Source organism: Priapulus caudatus, unplaced genomic scaffold (assembly GCF_000485595.1).
Source record: "Priapulus caudatus unplaced genomic scaffold, Priapulus_caudatus-5.0.1 Scaffold214, whole genome shotgun sequence".
In the NCBI taxonomy this organism is placed as follows: Eukaryota; Metazoa; Priapulida; class Priapulimorpha; order Priapulimorphida; family Priapulidae; genus Priapulus; species Priapulus caudatus.
The window spans coordinates 345,852-353,415 of record NW_014577275.1 but is presented as its reverse complement, the minus strand read 5'-3'; positions in this window follow the sequence as shown (position 1 = coordinate 353,415).

The following is a 7,564-nucleotide window of genomic DNA, read 5'->3' as shown; positions in this document are numbered from 1 at the left end:
TCCTAGATACGCCTCTGGTGCAATAGGCTTCAAATTTCTTCAAGAATGTTATAGTCCGGGGGCAGATTTCAAAAAGAGTTAAAATAAGGATGACCCTAAACTTTTTGGGTAGAGGCTGGAAACGGGTAAATATCATTTCTAGGATAATTGGGGAGTTCCACTGAGTATGTTTCCAGGCTGACTTTTGCGTATTGTGGCGGCCAACTTGAAATCCAAAATGACCGCCAGCGAAAATTGATTTTCTGTAATATCTGGGCTCCCAGACGTCGTAGAGGCATAATGTCGGTGGCTATACCCACATTTTCGATAATGGAGAAACCAATTATCACACTTAGAAAAGCATAGGATGGCGGCCATCTTGGATTTCAAGATCGCCGCCAGTGAAATTTGTTTATTTTGAATAACTAGACTCCAAGACGTCGTAGAGACATAATTTTGGTGTCTAACCCCACATTTTCGATAATGGAGAACAGAATTATGACACTTAGAAAAGCATAGGATGGCGGCCATCTTGGATTTTAACATGGTGGTATGTTACTCCATTACTATACAACAGTCTAAGCCAACATAAAAATATATATAAGCATACCAGAATTGTCAGAATATGTAGTTTTAAAACAGTCACACCCCAAGAACATTGTTGTATGGGTGTTGGCAGGCCATGTTGCATTTGCACGCACTGGTGCAGCACATATTGTTTTTGGTACATGTACAGCTACGTGTACGGCAACAAGGTCCGTCCTTACTACAGCCACATGTCTTTATTGCAATAGTATTGGCACGAAGTGGATTCAGTGTCATGAGCCGTGGTTTCAGAATGCCATCCTGCATAATTATACCAACCGCAGTCAAATGCCGAAGGAATGCGCTGAGTACTATCTACACACTGGTTCCAAATGAGGCTCTGATAGTGGGCTCAATGACAATGTAGTATCAGTGCGTCTTTCGTTGGTGGCAAATAGTCAATATTCGTCTTGCATTGGAAAACTTCGACAAGCGAATCTCCTGTATGACTACCGATGTTGTCATTGGATCATACAGTTTACATATAAATGCTGCCACTGATGATAGCAATTAATCTAGGCGATAGTGGTACATTCTGTTCCAACCCATGAATGCGTTCTGGATCTTCAACGAATACTTTCCATGCAGCGTTTTTAGAAATTCTTGCAAACTGACTCGTCGTGTCACTTCCCGTTAGCGCATGAAAAGCTAACAATCCCTTTCGAGTGTTGTTGTTATTGCAATGTCATGGGCTCTTATCATCCGAGGAGATTTTGAAGTTCTTGCCTTCATCCAAACCTCCTGCGACAACTTTGCCGAAAACACTGTTAGCATCACTAACACATTGGTATCCATGCAAACTACAATCGTTCGCTCATATCCGTGGTCTGCAGCATTGCACGCATAAAGAACAATTCGCGTGTCAGCCTCCTCGTGGTTTGCTGAAAGTGTTGACACATCACGTTCCGAGGTACATATCGTTTTCGTTATTTCCGCAAACCCTCCACACACAATGATCTCTTTACCGCCAAGTTCACTAGAGATGATTAATTCCTCGGACAAGAAACGAGCAAGATTGCTTTGTTTTCAGCAAGAGTGAGAAATGTCTTCCAGTTCTGAGGGAGTTTTGTGTCTTTACCTGTAATCAACCACCTAATTTGTTTTGTACCTGATCGTCGCCTTTCTCGTGTACCTTCTTTAATAGAATTCTCCTCGTATCGGTCAAATATAATATCTATCCTGTCTGAATTTCTATCGTGTGACTTCACACAGTTCACAAACACATCTGCTAAGTCACCAAACGTAACTGCTGTTGTCGGTTTCCCAATGGATTGTACCACTGCCATACCATCAATAATGGTATATGTTTTAACGATGTCACTGATAGGCAAATCTGGTTGGGATGCATCTTTCAACAGAATATTCATTAGTTGCGATTTGTCCGCTTTTCGGAGAGAGAGAGAGAGAGAGAGAGAGAGAGAGAGTGAGATAACCAGAGAGGGGTGTGTATGTGTCAGAGAGAGAGAGAGAGAGAGAGAGAGAGAGAGAGAGAGAGAGAGAGGTGTGCGTGTGTATGTGTGTGTGTGAGAAAGAGAGAGAGGGGTGCGCGTGTTTGTGTTGTCTGTGTGACAGAGAGAGAGAGAAAGAAACCAGAGAGGGAGTGTGTATGTGTCAAGAGAGAGAGAGAGAGAGAGAGTAGAGAGAGGAGAAGGTGTTGCATGTTTGTGTGTGTGTGTGTGTGTGTTGTGTGGTGTGTGTGTGTGTGTGTATGTGTGTGTATGAGAGAGAGAGAAAGGTGTGCGTATTGTGTGTGTGTGTGACAGTAGAAGAGAGAGAGAGAACGCAAGAGAGGGAGTGTGTATGTGTCAGAGAAGAGTGTGTGTGTGTGTGTGTGTGTGAGAGAGAGAGAGAAAGAGAACCTGAGAGGGAGTGTATGTGTCAAGAGAGAGAGAGAGAGAGAGAGATGTGTGGCTGTGTTGTGTGTGTGGTGTGTGTGTTGTGATGTGTGTGTTGGTGGTGAGAGAAAGAGAGAGAGGTAATGCGTGACAGGAGAGAGAGAGAGAAGAGAACCAGAAGGGAGGTGTTGTATGTGCAGAGAGAGAGAGAGAGAGAGAAGAGAGAGAGAGAGCAGAAGAGAGAGCGTGTGATGTGTCGTGAGAGAGAGAGAGAGAGAGATGAGAGAAGAGAGAGAGAGAGGTGTGCGTGTTTCGGTGTTTGTTTGTGTGAACGAACGAGAGGAGAGAGGTGCTGCGTGTTTGTGCTGTGTGTGTGACAGAGAGAGACGAGAGGGAAGAGAAGAACCAAGAGAGGGGAGTGTGTACAAGTCTGAGAGAGAGAGAGAGAGTCTGCGCGCGCGGTGTGTGGTGTGTGTAAGAGAGCAGAGAGAGGGAGAGAGGTGTGGTGTTTGTGTTGTGTGTGTGAAGAGAGAGAGAAAGAGAGAGAGAGAGAGAGAGAGAGAGAGAAGAGAGATGAGAGGTGGCGCGTGTGTATGTGTGTGTGAGGAGTAAGAGATGTGCTGCGTGTTTGTGTTGTTATGTGTCGTCCGTGCGTTGTGTACGTTCGTGGCAGTGCAAAGTGTGTGGTGAGAAGAGCAGAGAACAGAGACAGGAGAGAAGTGGTGCGTGTTTATGTTGTGTGTTGTGACAGAGAGAGAGAGAGAACTCAGAGGAGTCAGCATTGCCCAGCCGAAAGCCGTTGGACCAACGTTGGCAATCTGACGTTGTGCCAACGTTGTCAATATGACGTTGGGCCAACGTTGGCTGACTGACGTTGGTCCAACGTAGTCAATATGACGTTGGGCCAACGTTGGCACGCTGAGCAAAATGACGTTGGGCCAACGTTGTCAATATGACGTTGGGCCAACGTTGGCACGCTGAGCAAAAAGCCGTTGGGCCAACGTTGTCAATATATATGACGTTGGACCAACATTGGCACGCTGAGCAAAATGACGTTGGATTAATGTTGGCTGTCTGACGTTGGGCCAACGTTGGCAATATGACGTTGGGCCAACGTTGGGCCAACGTCGGGCCAATGTTGGCTGCCAACGTTGGGCCCAACGTTGGCACGCTGAGCAAAAAGACGTTGGATTAACGTTGGCTGTCTGACGTTGGGCCAACGTTGGCAATATGACGTTGGGCCACCGTCGGCCCACCGTTGGGCCAACGTTGGGCCCAACGTTGGCACGCTGAGCAAAAAGACGTTGGATCAACGTTGGCAGCCAACGTTGGCCCAACGTCAGCATGTTATCTGGGATTACCATAAATGTTCCGCTAGAGTCCTGTCGCTACAAGGTCCACACTTAGGATAAGACCTATGGCGTCATGAAAATGTGGGTAAAGACACCAAAATTATGCCTCTACGATGTTTAGGATTTTAGTTATTCAAACAAAATAAACCAATTTCATTGGCGGCCATCTTGAAATCCAATATGGCCGCCATCCTATGCTTTTCTAAGTGTCATAACTGGGTTCTCCACTATCCGAAATGTGGGTATAGACACCAAAATTATGTCTCTACGATGTCTTGGAGTCTAGTTATTCAAAATAAACACATTTCACTGGCGGCGATCTTGAAATCCAATATGGCTGCCATCCTATGTTTCTCTAAGTGTAATAATTGGGTTCATCGCTATCGAAAATCTGGGTATAGCCACCAACATTATGTCTCTACGACGTCTGGGAGTCCAGATATTTCAGAAAATCCATTTTCGCTGGCGGTCATTTTGGATTTCAAGATGGCCGCCACAATACGCAAAAGTCAGCCTGGAAACATACCCAGTGGAATTCCCCAAGTATCATAGAAATGATATTTACCCGTTTCCAGCCTCTACCCAAAAAGTTTGCACTGACCTGTTGCATTTTTCTTGTCATCCGGTATCACAAACGTGTTGTAGATATCTTGCGCAGTTTCACCAGCACAGTGTAAAAGTGTGGTGCACTGCTTAGGCCCCTACCTCTTGCGCTTTCTTAGACCGGCCGCTGGCAACGAGTAAGTACTGAAACTGTTGTAGCCATCGACGCCAGTTCTGTGCGGTATTACCATCGAACGTCAGCTCCTTTGGTGGTGTCAACCCCTACATCGTGTTCTTGAACTTTTCCAGTTACTTCTGACACCATGTAATATTCTTTAGGTGCGGATCAACGCAGTATAATATATAAAACTAACACTGGAGTAAATGAACTTGTCCTTTATTGCGGGTCTCAGCCATATACACTCAAGCCCGCGCTTTTATAAACGTCATAATGTATCATTACATAATCAGGATAATAGAGGGCAACACCTGACGGTGTCTCGTATTGAACAAATATAATACTGATTATCATAGATATAGAAGAAGATCTTCTTCTATATCTATGTGATTATACAAACCATTACAAGTAACACTGTTGGCAGAATTTGAAATGAAATCATTTATGCTAGTGTTCTTCTTTTGTAATATGTTTGTTGATATACGAAGAATGGCATTGGAAGCAAAGACATGAAAACTATTCAAGTTTATTAGTAGTTCATTATTATGAATTTATGTAGATATAGACTATGGTAATACTGTCACTTGATGGCACGACACGCCAACCACCCGCACATCTGTAAAGTGATGTATGAATAGATGTGTTCATGCTGTATAATCTGATCTGATTGTTGGTTTGCCTTTCTGTTATAGTTACAGTCTCGAAATCCTTGAATTTTTTAACTTTGATTTTTCTTTTAGATTTTAGCAGTTTTATAAAATTTTCGACAAGGATGGCTGGGTCTAACCCCCCACCACTTTGTAGTATGCTGTGAGTTTGATGACCCTGTGTCATAGGAAGGTTTACTGCCTGGATGTATAGTCGTTTGTTATGAAACGAGCTGCTTAACACTGCACTCGTTCCAGCAGCTTGCAGTCTTTGTTCAAGTAATGATCCCACACTACTGCTCCATACTCCATGATGGATGTTGTCATGTTTGTAAATCACATATCAACAATGGCTGCTGGAGGTCTTGTTTATTCTCCTCTCGTTGGATTTCGTTACAGTCAAATGTAACACATCTCTGATTCAGTAAACAAAAACAAAAAACAAAATGACAAAAAAACAACCACATATTTAAAGTCAGGCAAAATGGCTGAATCTTAAGTACACGGTCTAACCTTTGTACTGACTAATAATAGCATACTTTGCTATCTATCGAGAATAATGAGTAAAAAAAATAATGATGATACTGTAACGAGTAATACTGGCACATGAAAATAGAAAATGCACATGGTAGAAATATGAAATATTATCATGGCAACTCATCTGCGTTTACTGTGTTACACCTATAAATGTACAAACTAAACCTTGTTGTACTTTATCTTACTCAACTACAACACAATACAAAATCCTACCATTAACGTTTTACATGATTGCTACTTAAATCTGTAACTACAACTTTCTAACTCTATTTCAATCTGTATCTACAACTTTCCTAAAAGTCTAATCCTTTCCTTTCCTTTTCCTTTTCATTTTAATTTGCGATAACCAACTAACCAATTAGCAATAAGTTCACTTAGAAGACTCAGATGTTGGGAGTTACACATTAAAGACGACAAAACCTGGCAAACATGCCCTCAACTTTAGACATATTCCTGCAGATAGGATGGTTGTCGTACTACTCTTCCAGAACCTGTTCTTGTCACTTCTGGTGGTGGGTATTGTGGCGTAGGAGGTGGAGCTCGCTGTTCATTAACGTAATGGCACGTAATGTCTCGGTGGTGCTTGCTGTAGCTTGTGCGGTGTTTCTACTGTCTGCATTAATTGAGAGCGGTTTCTCCTATACAATCACGCTTGTTCTTCTGACTTCACGATGAATGATCTTGGAGTTTGCAGTTCTTGTACATATTCCGCCGGTTTCCAACCCTTGAGAGTAAGTATGTGTACCGCTTCCAGTGGCCTGATTGCTGGTCCTCTTCTTGCACCTCAGTCATAGTACTGCTTCTGTTTCTCTCTCTAGTCCTCTAGGCGTTGCTTTACTGTCTCTAGGGTTATGTTTTGTGGCTTGGGGATGGTTTCTGAGGTCGGAAGCCTTGTCTTGGTTCTTTTGCCCATAGGTCGTTGCGCTGGCGATCCAATCATGTCATCCCTTGGCGTGTTGTTGAGATTAAGCAGAGCCAAGGAGATATCTTACCCTGTAGCTTGACATTTCTTTATCATCATCTTTACTGTCTGCACTGCTCGTTCTGCTAGACCATTGGATCATGGGTAGCGTGGAGATGACGTCACATGTTGTACGTTGTACTTCTCTATCACTTGTCGGAACTCTTCGCTTGCATACTGTGGCCCGTTGTCGCTTACCAGTGTGTCCATTATTCCATGTCGTGCAATGCTGGATTTGATGTGCCGTAACACTGTACTTGTCTTCGTGTCGCTGAGTGGTGTCACTTCTACAAAGTTGGAATAATAATCGACCATCAGCAGATAATTGGTTTTCGTCCAGCTCAAACATGTCAGTGCCCACTTACCTGTTCCACGGTAAACTTAGTAAGGTATGGATAATCATTGGTTCTTTGGGAGGCCTGTTTTGGTGCTCGAAATATACCGGACACTTCTGTATCATCTCCTCAATCTGCTTGTTCATTCCTGACCAGAATAGTACGTCTCTTGCTCGCTGTTTGGTTGTGATGATGCCCATGTGCAGCGCAGGTAGTTTCTTGAGCATTTCCTGCCTCATGCACTTTGGTATCATCACTCTTTCCCCTCTTTAGACCACTCCGTTGTATGTGGATAACTCTCCTCGATAATTTCAGTACAGATTTGCCATGTTAGTTGCGTCACGTCGGTTCCTTGGCCATCCATGCAGTATGTACTCTTTTACAATCTGCATCTCTTCATCCTTCTTTGTTTCTCCTGCAAGTATGTCATGGATGCTCTGTCCCATTGTCTCTGCCTTGCACACCATAAGCTCGTCATCCATCAGCTCATCCTTTTTGTCAATCTTTTGCGGAAATCCGCTCAAGCAGTCGGCCAGTCTAATATCTTTCCCGCTGCCGTGGATCAGGTTGAACGAGTATGATTGCAGTTTGATTCTCATTCTCTGGATTCTC